At 39.0% G+C, this 14,241-nt stretch overlaps 1 protein-coding gene across 4 annotated transcripts in view; it reads left to right on the top strand.

The window, feature by feature from the left end:
• The window catches only part of KDM4C (lysine demethylase 4C), a 418,681-nt gene that overhangs the window by 261,486 nt on the left and 142,954 nt on the right, over positions 1-14,241 (top strand). The window lies entirely within an intron of this gene.

Below are 14,241 nucleotides of genomic sequence, written 5' to 3'. Positions count from 1 at the left end.
CATTTATTTTTCTGGAGTTTAGCTGGAGGAGTTGCTTGTATATTTTTGAGATTAGTTGTTTGTCAGTTGCTTCATTTGCTATTGTTTTCTCCCATTCTGAAGGCTGTCTTTTCACCTTGCTAATAGTTTCCTTTGATGTGCAGAAGCTTTTAAGGTTAATTAGGTCCCATTTGTTTATTTTTGCTTTTATTTCCAATATTCTGGGAGGTGGGTCATAGAGGATCCTGCTGTGATGTATGTCAGAGAGTGTTTTGCCTATGTTCTCCTCTAGGAGTTTTATAGTTTCTGGTCTTACGTTTAGATCTTTAATCCATTTTGAGTTTATTTTTGTGTAAGGTGTTAGAAAGTGGTCTAGTTTCATTCTTTTACAAGTGGTTGACCAGATTTCCCAGCACCACTTGTTAAAGAGATTGTCTTTAATCCATTGTATATTCTTGCCTCCTTTGTCAAAGATAAGGTGTCCATATGTGTGTGGATTTATCTCTGGGCTTTCTATTTTGTTCCATTGATCTATATTTCTGTCTTTGTGCCAGTACCATACTGTCTTGATAACTGTGGCTTTGTAGTAGAGCCTGAAGTCAGGTAGGTTGATTCCTCCAGTTCCATTCTTCTTTCTCAAGATTGCTTTGGCTATTCGTGGTTTTTTGTATTTCCATACAAATTGTGAAATTATTTGTTCTAGCTCTGTGAAGAATACTGTTGGTAGCTTGATAGGGATTGCATTGAATCTCTAAATTGCTTTGGGTAGTATACTCATTTTCACTATATTGATTCTTCCAATCCATGAACATGGTATATTTCTCCATCTATTAGCGCCCTCTTTGATTTCTTTCACCAGTGTTTTATAGTTTTCTATATATAGGTCTTTAGTTTCTTTAGGTAGATATATTCCTAAGTATTTTATTCTTTCCATTGCAATGGTGAATGGAATTGTTGCCTTAATTTCTCTTTCTGTTTTCTCATTATTAGTGTATAGGAATGCAAGGGATTTCTGTGTGTTGATTTTATATCCTGCAACTTTACTATAGTCATTGATTAGTTCTAGTAATTTTCTGGTGGAGTCTTTAGGGTTTTCTATGTAGAGGATCATGTCATCTGCAAATAGTGAGAGTTTTACTTCTTCTTTTCCAATTTGGATTCCTTTTATTTCTTTTTCTTCTCTGATTGCTGTGGCCAAAACTTCCAAAACTATGTTGAATAGTAATGGTGAAAGTGGGCACCCTTGTCTTGTTCCTGACTTTAGAGGAAATGCTTTCAATTTTTCACCATTGAGGATAATGTTTGCTGTGGGTTTGTCATATATAGCTTTTATTATGTTGAGGTATGTTCCTTCTATTCCTGCTTTCTGGAGAGTTTTTATCATAAATGGATGTTAAATTTTGTCAAAGGCTTTCTCTGCATCTATTGAGATAATCATATGATTTTTATTTTTCAATTTGTTAATGTGGTGTATTACATTGATTGATTTGCAGATATTGAAGAATCCTTGCATCCCTGGGATAAAGCCCACTTGGTCATGGTGTATGATCTTTTTAATGTGTTGTTGGATTCTGATTGCTAGAATTTTGTTAAGGATTTTTGCATCTATGTTCATCAGTGATATTGGCCTGTAGTTTTCTTTTTTTGTGGGATCTTTGTCAGGTTTTGGTATTAGGGTGATGGTGGCCTCATAGAATGAGTTTGGAAGTTTACCTTCCTCTGCAATTTTTTGGAAGAGTTTGAGCAGGATAGGTGTTAGCTCTTCTCTAAATTTTTGGTAGAATTTAGCTGTGAAGCCGTCTGGACTGGGGCTTTTGTTTGCTGGAAGATTTTTGATTACAGTTTCAATTTCCATGTTTGTGATGAGTCTGTTAAGATTTTCTATTTCTTCCTGGTCGAGTTTTGGAAAGTTGTACTTTTCTAAGAATTTGTCCATTTCTTCCACGTTGTCCATTTTATTGGCATATAATTGTTGATAGTAATCTCTTATGATCCTTTGTATTTCTGTGTTGTCTGTTGTGATCTCTCCGTTTTCATTTCTAATTTTATTGATTTGATTTTTCTCCCTTTGTTTCTTGATGAGTCTGGCTAATGGTTTGTCAATTTTATTTATCCTCTCAAAGAACCAGCCTTTGGTTTTGTTGATTTTTGCTGTGGTCTCTTTTGTTTCTTTTGCATTTATTTCTGCTCTAATTTTTAAGATTTCTTTCCTTCTACTAACCCTGGGGTTCTTCATTTCTTCCTTTTCTAGTTGCTTTAGGTGTAGAGTTAGGTTATTTATTTGACTTTTTTCTTGTTTCTTGAGGTGTGCCTGTATTGCTATGAACTTTCCCCTTAGGACTGTTTTTACCGTGTCCCACAGGTTTTGGGTTGTTGTGTTTTCATTTTCATTCGTTTGTATGCAAATTTTGATTTCTTTTTTGATTTCTTCTGTGATTTGTTGGTTATTCAGCAGCGTGTTGTTCATCCTCCATATGTTGGAATTTTTAATAGTTTTTCTCCTGTAATTGAGATCTAATTTTACTGCATTGTAGGTCAGAAAAAATGCTTGGAATGATTTCTATTTTTTTGAAGTTACCAAGGCTAGCTTTATGGCCCAGGATGTGATCTATCCTGGAGAAGGTTCCATGTGCACTTGAGAAAAAGGTGAAATTCATTGTTTTGGGATGAAATGTCCTATAGATATCAATTAGGTCTAACTGGTCTATTGTGTCGTTTAAAGTTTGTGTTTCCTTGTTAATTTTCTGTTTAGTTGATCTATCCATAGGTGTGAGTGGGGTATTAAAGTCTCCCACTATTATTGTGTTATTGTTAATTTCTCCTTTCATACTTGTTAGCATTTGTCTTACGTACTGTGGTGCTCCCATGTTGGGTGCATATATATTTATAATTGTTATATCTTCTTCTTGGATTGGTCCTTTGATCATTATGTAGTGACCTTCTTTGTCTCTTTTCACAGCCTTTTATTTTAAAGTCTATTTTATCTGATATAAGTATTGCTACTCCTGCTTTCTTTTGGTCCCTATTTACATGGAAAATCTTTTTTCCAGCCCTTCACTTTCAGTCTGTATGTGTTCCCTGTTTTGAGGTGGGTCTCTTGTAGACAACATATGTAGGGGTCTTGTTTTTGTATCCATTCAGCCAGTCTTTGTCTTTTGGTTGGGGCATTCAACCCGTTTACGTTTAAGGTAATTACTGATAAGTATGATCCCGTTGCCATTTACTTTATTGTTTTGGGTTTGAGTTTATACACCGTTTTTGTGTTTCCTGTCTAGAGAATATCCTTTAGTATTTGTTGGAGAGCTGGTTTGGTGGTGCAGAATTCTCTCAGCTTTTGCTTGTCTGAAAAGCTTTTGATTTCTCCTTCATACTTGAATGAGATCCTTGCTGGGTACAATAATCTGGGCTGTAGGTTATTTTCTTTCATCATTTTAAGTATGTCTTGCCATTCCCTCCTGGCTTGAAGAGTTTCTATTGAAAGATGAGCTGTTATCCTAATGGGAATTCCCTTGTGTGGTATTTGTTGTTTTTCCCTTGCTGCTTTTAATATTTGTTCTTTGTGTTTGATCTTTGTTAATTTGATTAATATGTGTCTTGGGGTGTTTCGCCTTGGGTTTATCCTGTTTGGGACTCTCTGGGTTTCTTGGACTTGGGTGATTATTTCCTTCCCCATTTTAGGGAAGTTTTCAACTATTATCTCCTCAAGTATTTTCTCATGGTCTTTCTTTTTGTCTTCTTCTTCTGGAACCCCTATGATTCGAACGTTGTAGCGTTTAATACTGTCCTGGAGGTCTCTGAGATTGTCCTCATTTCTTTTAATTCGTTTTTCTTTTATCCTCTCTGATTCATTTATTTCTACCATTCTATCTTCTAATTCACTAATCCTATCTTCTGCCTCTGTTATTCTACTATTTGTTGCCTCCAGAGTGTTTTAAATTTCATTTATTGCATTATTCATTATATATTGACTCTTTTTTATTTCTTCTAGGTCCTTGTTAAACCTTTCTTGCATCTTCTCAATCCTTGTCTCCAGGCTATTTATCTGTGATTCCATTTTAATTTCAAGATTTTGGATCAATTTCACTATCATTATTTGGAATTCTTTATCAGGTAGATTCCCTATCTCTTCCTCTTTTGTTTGGTTTGGTGGGCATTTATCCTGTTCCTTTATCTGCTGGGTCTTCTTCTGTCTCTTCATCTTGTTTAAATTGCTGAGTTTGGGGTGTCCTTTCTGTATTCTGGCAGTTTGTCGAGTTCTCTTTATTGTGGCGTTTCCTCGCTGTGTGTGGGTTTGTACAGGTGGCTTGTCAAGGTTTCCTGGTTAGGGAAGCTTGTGTCGGTGTTCTGGTGGGTGGAGCTGTATTTCTTCTCTATGGAGTACACTGAAATGTCCAGTAATGAGTTATGAGATGTCTGTAGTTTTGAGGTGACTTTGGGCAGCCTGTATCTTGAAGCTCAGGGCTGTGTTCCTTTGTTGCTGGAGAATTTGCTTGGTATGTCTTGCGCTGGAACTTATTGGCCCTTGTGTGGTGCTTGGTTTCAGTGTTGGTATGGAGGCATTTGATGAGCTCCTGTCAATTAATGTTCCTTGGAGTCAGGAGTTCCCTGGAGTCAGGGTTTGGACTTAAGTCTACTGCTTCCAGTTATCGGTCTTATTTTTACAGTAGTTTCAAAACTTCTCCTTCTATACAGCACCATTGATAAAACATCTACATTAAAGATGAAAAGTTTCTCTACGGTGAGGGTCACTCAGAGAGGTTCACAGGGTTACATGGAGAAGAGAAGAGGGAGGAGGGAGTTAAAGGTGACCCAAATGAGATGAGGTGAATCAATAGTGGAGAGAGTGGGCTAGCCAGTAGTCACTTCCTTATGTGCACTCCACAACTGGACCACTCAGAGATGTTCACGGAGTTATACAGAGAAGAGAAGGAGGAGGAAGGTGACAGAGGTGGCCAGAAGGATAAAAGGGGGGAATGAAAAGGAGGGAGACAGATCCAGCCAGTAATCAGTTCCCTAAGTGTTCTCCACCGTCTGGAACACACAGAAATTCAGAGTTGGGTAGAGTAGAGAGGGGTTAGGGAGGAGACACAGGCGACCTGGTGGAGAAAAAGGAGAGTCCAAAGGGAGAGAGAGCAGTCAAGCCAGTAATCTCGCTCCCCAGTGAAAAATGGGTCCTGAAGATTGGGTTCTTAAAGGTACAAAATTGGTAACAAATACATAAAAGCAAAAATTAAAAATCTGGAGTAGAGTTTGGAATTTCAAAAATACGATGTTAAAGAAACGAAGAAGGAAAAGAAAGAAAAAACGAACAAAAACAAACAAGGTCCCGAAAATTATACAGAAAGTACAGGTACAAAATTGATAACTAATACCAAAAAGCAAAAATTAAAAATCTAGAGTAGAGTTTGGAATTTCAAAAATACAATGTTAAAAAAAAAAGAAGAAGAAGAAAAATAAAGAGAGAAAACAAACAAACAAAAACAAACAGTGTCGCAAAAATTATAAAGAAAATACAGGTACAAAATTGGTATCAAATACCAAAAAGCATAAATTAAAAATCTAGAGTAGAATTTGGAATTTCAGATATACAATGTTCTATAAAAGAAGAAGAGAAAGAAACAGAGAAGAAGAAAAAGAAAAAGTCACAGAAATTATAAAAAAAAACTATAGGTACAAAATTGATAACATATACCAAAAAGCTAAAATTAAAAATCTAGAGTAGAGTGTGGAATTTCAAAAATACAATGTTAAAGAAAAGAAGGAAAAAAAAAAAAAAAAAACAAGGTCAAAAAAGTATAAAATACATATATATGATGTTTGCTGAAGAAGAAAATAAAAGGGTCTGTTTTTTTTTTTTGTTTGCAAAGTAATAGGTTATAAAAGTGAAAATTAAAGGAACAATAGAGGACTTAAAAAAAAAGAAAGAATGATCGTAAAAATAATAAAAATATATCTAGGACTTTCTTGGTTTTGTTGTGGGTATTGAGGGTTCAGTTCATTTTTGGCTAGTTCCTTGGTCTGACTTATATTTCTCAAGATCTATAGGCCCCTTCCTATGTAGTCCATAGTAACCACAGGGTTTTGATCTATTGCCTGTAGCTTCCAAGGCATTTCCCTCTGTTATATCTTCTTCTGTTTGCTAGTCTCTTCCGTATCTGGTTTCCGCCCTGACACAAAGGGGATGGTGGAGGACACTTTTTTTTTTTTTAGGCTTACTTGTTCAGTCGCGCTGTGGGGAGGGAGGGAGGGATGCTGCAAACAAATAACACTGGGGTGAGCTCGCAGTGCCTCAGCCACACTGGGTCTGACCCCGCTCACGGCGCGTGTAGCCTCCCTGCCCACACTGCTCGGGCTCTAGGTTGTTCCGCCGGGAACAATCCGAGGCCGGCCCTGGGTTGCATGCACCTCAGGTCCAAGCTGCTCAGGTTCAGACACTTGAGTGGTCCTCAGAGGCGCAGACTCAGTTGGGCCTGCGTTTTGTGCTCTTCCCAGGTCCAAGCAGCTCAGGTGATGAGGTGTTTGGCGAGCACCAATGCTGCGACTTATCGCCTCCCCGCCACTCATCGCCTCCCCGCCACTCGGTTATCTGGGTGTAAAACCGGTACACCTTCTCAGGCAGATGTTAACCATCCAGACCCCCAAGAAGTTTTAGTTAGCAAAGAAGCCTGCTTACAGTTTTATAGATAATGTCTCTCTGGGGCTGCGATTGCCCCCTTCCGGCTCTGGCTGCCTGTCACCGGAGGGGGAAGGTCTGCAGCCGGCTATCTCTGTTCAGTCCTTTGTTCCGTGCGCGGGCCTGGCGGTGTCTTAGGTTAGGGCTGGCTTTTCGCGTGGTAGATATCCCACAGTCTGGTTTGCTAGCCCAAATTATTTTGCTCAGATAGCGGTCAGGATATTCAGGCCAGATTCTTACTCTCAGCGATGCAGCCTGCACCGCGCCTCCCTGCCCAGCCCCCGCTTGCTAATGGCGGATGCAGGCCTCTGCGCTGCTTCTCCGCTGGGGGAGTTACCGTAGGGCTCGCAATCTGCGAGTTTTAATTGTTTATTTATTTTTTCTCCCTGTTACGTTGCCCTCTGTGCTTCCAAAGCTCGGCACAGATTAGGCAGTTAGAAGGTTTCCTGGTGTTTGGAAACTTCTCTCTTTTTAAGACTCCCTTCCCGGGATGGAACTCTGTCCCTCCCTCTTTTGTCTCTTTTTTTGTCTTTAATATTTTTTCCTACCTCCTTTCGAAGAGCTGGGTTGCTTTTCTGGGTGCCTGATGTCCTCTGCCGGCATTCAAAAGTTGTTTTGTGGAATTTACTTGACGTTTAAATGGTCTTTTGATGAATTTGTGGGGGAGAAAGCGTTCTCCCCGTCCTACTCCTCCGCCATCTTGGCTCCTCCTCCGAATGCAGCACTTTAGCAGCATCATTTTTTAGGATTTGAAATAGCTCATCTGGGATTCCACGACCCTCACTAGCTTGTTCGTGGTAATGCTTCCTAAGGCTCACTTGACTTCACCCTCCAGAATGTCTGGCTCTAGGTGAGTGATCACACCATCATGATTATCCAGGTCATTAAGACCTTCTTGTACAGTATTTCTGTGTATTCTTGTCACACATTTATTATTTATTTAAGAGCATTTATTCTCTGTACAATAACAAAGTTGCACTATATATTATAAACAGCATAGATAGCATTCTGCTTTTTTTTCTTCAAAATAGTTTTAAGAAATCAAAAAGTAAATATGAAATAAGTTTTCACCTTGGTCACATATCTTTTCACTTTATTTTGCTTATTTATTTGTTTTTTTAATGGAGTAAAAGATATGAGCAAGCTGTACCTTGATGATCATTTTGTATTAGCATTTTCTTCTTACAAAGAGTGGAATATACAATTGCAGTGATTAAAAACATTTTAGTGTCTGTTTATTTATTCTTATTGCTTGATTGTAAATAAGTGGCATCTATAGATTGAGTAATGGTTGCCATTCATGCCCTCAAAGGCTTAGACATAGCTATTGTTTTGGCTTTTGAAAGAAAGTGAAGTGTTTTCTCTTCATGAGTCATAATCATCTGGAAGTACCTGAGGTAGTGGTCTTTCAGCCACTCACCCCCATAATATTGCTAAAGGTTGTGAACTAAAAAAAAAAAGTCTTTTCAATTGTTCAAAAGTATTTGTTTATCTGAACTCTTAATCCTGGAATATACCGTACTCTTAAATCTCAACTGTTCAGGCTCAGGTAAAAATGATTAACTTCTTGGAAAGTTGGTAAGTCATCTTTAGGACCCATGAAGTCCCCCTGTTAAATCTGAAGGCAGTGCTTTCTCTTCTCTCTCTCTGACATGGGAGTTCTCTTAGGATAGTGATCATTAAAGAAAATATATGTAGTTGAGAATGATATTACCATATTCCATAATACAACCATTATTTCTCCTGTCCCACTCCTTAGATAAGATTAGTGTTATAGGAACTTAACCTGGCAGTCCAGTGATTGACTCCATGCTCTCAATGCAGGGAACGTGGGTTCAGTCTCTGGTTGGGGAACTATGATCGCACATGCCACACAGCACTACCAAAAAAAAGAAAAAATGGTGGTACTGATAATAGATGTTAGAATTGCCTATCATTTGGCTCTTAGAAGTCTTGTGTTTAAAAACTAATACAATATTGTAAAGTTTAAAAATAAAAAATAAAAAAAAACTAAAAAAAATAAAATAAAAAGTAATTCCATTTAAAAATTTTTGACTCACAAATTCAGAATAGTTGTTGATTTAAATATAATCTACTCTAAGTAGCAACGATACTAGCTTCCAATTTTCCTAGCTTCCAAAAAATTTAATGCTGACAGAGACTGTACATTTCTCGATCTATCTCAGAAGTCTCATTTTACAGATACTAAGTCAGGGGTTTGAGAGAGTAAGTCCTTTGCCCAGGCTCTGCATTCTATATGGTAAGAGAGCCCAGACTCGTGGTACTCATGCCTCTAGATTCCCAGGCCCAGAATCTTTTTTGTTTTTCCTCAATTGTTTGTATTTAGAGTGAAAAGAAGGCTAAATAACTGACCTAATTTTGAACCATGTATTTGATTTCAGTTTGTTTATTTTGAAAATGAAGTCAACGCTAATAGTGTGTTTATGTGACCTTATACTTAGTATGGAATAATTAGTGTTACTGGGCAGTTGAGCAGAGAAGTGCCCTTACTCTTTCTTATCAACTCTAGTTTCTTCCTGGAGGACATTTTCCAGAGTTGAATGATCTCCTGGATCTAGTTTCCCAACTGACAACCGAGTTGACATTTTTCTTTAACAAAGAGCTCTGAAGTAGCTTTGTAGATAGGAGCCATTGATTTTTAGATCTTGTTGGCTTATGGCCTTGAGAGGTCATGGCCACACTCCTGCACCCTGTGATGTGTTTTATGTTTTTTTTATTTTTTCATTTCATGGACTACTGTCAAGACCACGTGGTGAGAGGCTGTCTTTGATCCTCACACATAGTAAAAACAGTGAAAAAGAAAGAAAAGGAAGACTGGGTTCTTGTTAGAGACCATGGCTCTGTGTAGCCAAGTGTCTGCTTGTGCCATTGCTCCTCTCCAGTGAGGTGTCTCTGGAAGCTGCTGGCCAGACCACACTCTCACATTCGAGCTAACACGTTTGAGTTCAGAATCACCTTCTGCCTCCGAGGGAGGCAGATTATTCTGAACAGCTGCAAACTTAAACCTTGGCTCACAAAGGCCAGAGTGGTAATAATTATTTTACTTTAACCAAGCAGAACAGCATGTTGGAGGATATCAATTTTCTTGACAGCATAGTTATGATGTGGAGGCTTTTCTGTTAGGGACTGCTTATAGGCTAAAAAAGTCAACAATCTTTTTTTTTCCCTTTCCTGTTCATTCTTCTCCCTTTTGCTCAATAAACAGCATCCTCTCCCTACCAACCCTCCCACCCCCCTGGTAATGAAGAGAAAGAAAGAGAAGTCTACATAGCTTATTGTAACCGGAACTATATTCATAAACAGCTTCTTGATTGAGAACAAATGCCTCATTAATCTTAAGTGCTTCATCCAGAGAGCACAAGTAAAGTCAAGAAGAAAAATGACTGACATTATGGGGAGCATAGCATACTGTACTGCACACCAGGGTGTGCATGCCCCGAGGTCACTGGGCTGCACGGTGCATCTCCTTAGCAATGAGGAAAGAGATCCTCAGGAAGCATGGAGTGGGAAAAATGCCTTGCATGCATTTCTTATGAATGGCAAAAACTAGTCCAGTGGCATGATGAAGGAATCATGTATTTTGCTATTTGTTACTGAAGGTCATGGTGGGAAGAAAGAATAAACCAGCTGGATTTTTACTTGAAAGCCAAGTGTTGTATAATTTTAAGTACTTTGCTCAGGATCCTGGAAATACTATTATGTAAATACCTTGAAGTTCTATGTAGATTACTTTGGCCATTCTTAAATTATCGGAGTTCTTCTTCCTAACATTGAACCATTGTGTGCCTGGTCTTCTATCAGATAGGTTCTCTGCACACTTCAAGGTAATTTTTACACTATGTTAAGGAATGGCATCAGAAAGAAAAAAGGTGGAAGGGATGTAATTTGAAATGTAGAGTATGATTTCCTGTTCTTCCATAATTGTCCTTTCATACAAATGACTATATGCTTGTATTTTAATGGTTAAAATGTAGTGAGATCCCTGTCCCCTCCCAGCATGTCCACATCCTAATCCCTGGATCCTGTATGTTACACTGCATGAAAAGGGAATTATGGTAGCAGATGGCATTAAGGTTGCTGACCAACTGACTTTACAATAGGGATATTATTCTGTTTACCTGGGTGCATGCAGTGTAGTCAGAAGGGTCCTATAAATGAGGAAGAAGGGGACAGAAAAGGGCAGATTTATGTGATGTGAGAAGTGCTTGGCCTGCTCTGGCTGGCTTTGGAGGTGGAGGAGGAAGACCAAGGACTAGGCACACAGGCTCCCCTTAAAGCTGGAGAAGGCAAAGAAATGGATTCTCCCCGAGAGCTTCCAGAAGGGAGTGACCTGGCTGACACCTTGATTTTAGCCCAGTGAGACCCATTTTGGAATTCTGACCTACTGAACTTTGTGTTGTTTTAAGTCACTGCATTTGAGGTAATTTGTTATTGCAGTAATAGAGAACTAAAGGACGTATCGTAGACAGCCTTTTGAAACACTCTTAACTGTTCAGCATTCCACTGGGTATGTGGTATTTTCAGTGTCAGCTTTCTCTGACTACCTTCTGTGTCTCTAGCCCACACCTCCAGGTTCCAGGCCTCCACAATCCTTTCACCTCACTGTGACACATGATTCAGTGAAGCTCCCAGCTTTTCGCAGTCTCTCCCTCCCATCTTGTTGTTACTTCCGCTTAAGCTGCTACGTTTTTTTGCACATACTCTCAGCTCTCTTGCCACTCTCTGACTTTGATACTCTACCTTGGTATAATTCAACCCTGGTAAATCCAGCTCTACTCTGTACCTGTACCCTGTAGCTGAATGGCTGTGGAGAAACACCCAATATGCAGATTGCTCTTGCTTTCAGTTGTAATTGGAGGTAGGTCTTCACTGGTGTGGATAATTCATGTTGGATTCTCATCATCCATTCTCTCTACCCCTCTCTTGGCTGACTGGTTCATATCTTCATATTTCCCCCATCCTTACCCTCACCTCTTCAAGTCTCTTCATATTCATAGAGAAATGGGAAGACAGCAGTAGAGACCTTAAGGTTTCAACCTGCTTCATAGCTATAATATCTCTGCTTCTCTCTAACACCATCCCCTCTTTTATACACAGGACCATAATTGCAGTAATTCATCCCTTTCTTACCCACAACTCTTCTCCAGCTGATTCTCATTATCATCCACACAAGCTGTTATTTCTTCCATCTTCAAGTACACCAAAAAACCCTCTCTTTCTTCCTACAAGCTCCACCCTATTTCTCCATGCCTCTGTAAATATAGTAAAACTCCTGAAAGGCTTATCTTTACTCACTGTCTCCGATTCTTCTCCCCCACTTCTTTCTTAAATTTATTTCAGTCATAGATTTGGTCCTGTGTTTCCTTCGACACTTCTGTTAACCACTGCTTCCTGTTTGAAGCAGTATTCAGTTGACCTGTAGAATCCTTCCCTCCTGCTTTTCCTCTTCACTGGTCACTTCCTCTCACTCCCCAGAGTTCAAAATGTGGGCTTCTTTTCCACACTAATCCATCTAGTCATCTCATCCCATCTCATAGCTTTAATAGTTGTAAACAGCATCTAGTCATTGGTGGCTTGGACATTCCCATGTCCAGCTCAGTCTCATCTACATGTCCAACTTTATGACAGCATCTCCTGTCACATGTCCATTAGCTCAGATTCACCCTTCCTGAACTGAATTCCAGATCTTCTTCTGTAGCCTTCCTTATTTCCAGGCCTTCTAGCTGCTGAGGCCAAAAACTTGATAGACTTGATGCTTTCTTTTTCTCATACTCCACATCTATCTGACAGTAAATCCTATCTTGTCTACTTTTAAAATGAATCTTGAATCCTGGCCACTTCTTAGTCACCTCAGCTGACATAATGCTAACTTAATCTACTCATTAACTCTTTCCTGGGTATGGTGGTAATCTGCTAGCTTCTCTTCTCACTTCTACCCTTGAACCACTATTGTCTACTGTCAACACAGCAATTGGGATTTAACATGTAAGTTAACATTTAACATATTAACATTTAACAGTTAACATGTAAGTCAGGTTATGTCCTTGGTGTACTCAGACTGTCCAGTGGCTTCAAGCTATCACCTTTTTTCAAGGCCTATGAAGCTTTATGAAGGGCTTCCTAGGTGGTGCAATGGTGAAGAATTCACCTGCTGGTGCAGAAGATGCAAGAGACGCAGGTTCAATCCCTGAGTCAGAAAGATCCCCTGGAGGAGGAAATGACAACCTGCTTCACTGTTTTTGCCTGGAAAATTCCATGGACAGAGGAGCCTGGCAGGCTACAGTCCATGGGATCACAGAGTCAGATATGAATGAGCGACTGACTGAGCACCATGTAGCTTTATCAGATTTTCTTCCTGTTACTTACTGACGACCTTTCCTATTAGAAAAGGTCATCTGCTGCCAACACCTTCCCTGGAGAACTCCATGGCCCACTTTCATGATGCTTCACATCCTCTACCATATCAATAATCTACTGATTTAGTGTGTCTGCTCTTCCAGCCAGAGTGTATCTTTCATAGCTTTTGCCCAGTGTCTAGGACACAACATGGTGATTAACCAATATTTGTTGATAATGTTTTCACTTATAATACAAATTAGGTGTAAGCATCTAAGTTAAGGAACTCGCTTGTATAAAATTCACTGGAGCCTGTAAAACTTCCTTTCAGAAGATTACTGCAGTAAAGTTTTTCATTCATGCATTTCATTCATTCAGTTTCCTAATCACTCAGAATTCATGCCAGCCCTGTCCTAACATGAGATTCCAACCTCTCTCCAACCCTGATAAATGAGCCCCATCTTCAGAAATGGTTCTTCCATGTTTTGTTGATCAGCATTTTGTAAGCTAGTTTTCCGTTAATGTGATTAATTACTCTTTGTTTTCCCAGCTTAGACAGCCCTATTTTATGGTTTTGCACTTCTTTTATGAACATGTCAGATAAATAAGGGTGTGGGGAGATACTTCAATCTTGTAATTTTTCTATAGCACTAAAAATTGGCTTTAGTGTCACTTATGGATATGTCAGCTAAAATGAGAGTTCCTTATGAGGCAGCTTGAGAATGTTTGTATTGGCATTTCTTTAACTGATGTTTTATAGAAGAGCCATTGGAACATGATTTCCCTCTAGGACAAATAATGAACAACTGTGATAGTCATATTCTAACAGTGCCTTTCCCACCATTGTTGTTAATGTTGTGTCAGCACTTTGATTATAAACACTCTTTTTCATGGTTTAGTAACTGAGCTGTACAGAAACCACTCCATGTTGTAAATTGATATATGCTGTTCATCTCAGCGGTGATTTTTTTGTGAAACCAAAATTTAAAAGTACCTTGGTATTGCTAAAAGGGGATTTTGTGAATGGTACTAGGTGAGGGAAAAGGATCTAAGCAGGAAAGGTGCAACATCAGAATATGATCTGAAGTTATACTCTTTGATCCAGCTTCTAACTGCTCTGGGGTGGGGTACACAACAGAAAAGTTCTTTCAGTGCTGTACTTGGGAGGCAGGAGGAGCAGCCACTATTGGAGTAATCATTTTGTAACAGAAATTTCAGCATGTTTTGGTTTT

Source organism: Bos indicus, chromosome 8 (genome assembly GCF_029378745.1).
Source record: "Bos indicus isolate NIAB-ARS_2022 breed Sahiwal x Tharparkar chromosome 8, NIAB-ARS_B.indTharparkar_mat_pri_1.0, whole genome shotgun sequence".
In the NCBI taxonomy this organism is placed as follows: domain Eukaryota; kingdom Metazoa; phylum Chordata; class Mammalia; order Artiodactyla; family Bovidae; genus Bos; species Bos indicus.
This window is presented reverse-complemented; position numbering and strand designations above follow the sequence as displayed.